The sequence below is a fragment of the Carlito syrichta genome, unplaced genomic scaffold, assembly GCF_000164805.1.
Source record: "Carlito syrichta isolate Samal-C Ts95f unplaced genomic scaffold, Tarsius_syrichta-2.0.1 Scaffold301018, whole genome shotgun sequence".
Classification (NCBI taxonomy): Eukaryota; Metazoa; Chordata; class Mammalia; order Primates; family Tarsiidae; genus Carlito; species Carlito syrichta.
In genome coordinates this window covers 249,813-250,149 of record NW_007245114.1, presented here as the reverse complement: position 1 = coordinate 250,149, position 337 = coordinate 249,813, and positions in this window count along the sequence as shown.

Sequence of the window (337 nt, the reverse complement as noted above, 5' to 3'; positions counted from 1 at the left end):
CTGAGATAATTCCTCCTGCAAACAAGATTGCAGAGCAGACAAAGGGGGAGAGTGCCCGAAGGAGAGGAAGCAAGAGGTGTACTTGGCCAATCAAACCGACCCCCGTCCTCAACATCTGGCTCCCAGCAGAACAGTAAGCAATGACAACTGCTACCCATCCGCTGCTGGTTCCCGCTCAGGCTCTCCCCGGACTTTTCCTTCCTCCCCGCAGTAGGGCCCGAGTGACCGAGTCCGTGCCCCGCGCCAAGGTGCGCGGCGCGGCGGGGTCTCGCACGGAGATGACCTCAGAGCGCGCGGCCCGCGCCCCGCCGGCCTTTCCCGCGGCCTGGCAGCCCCC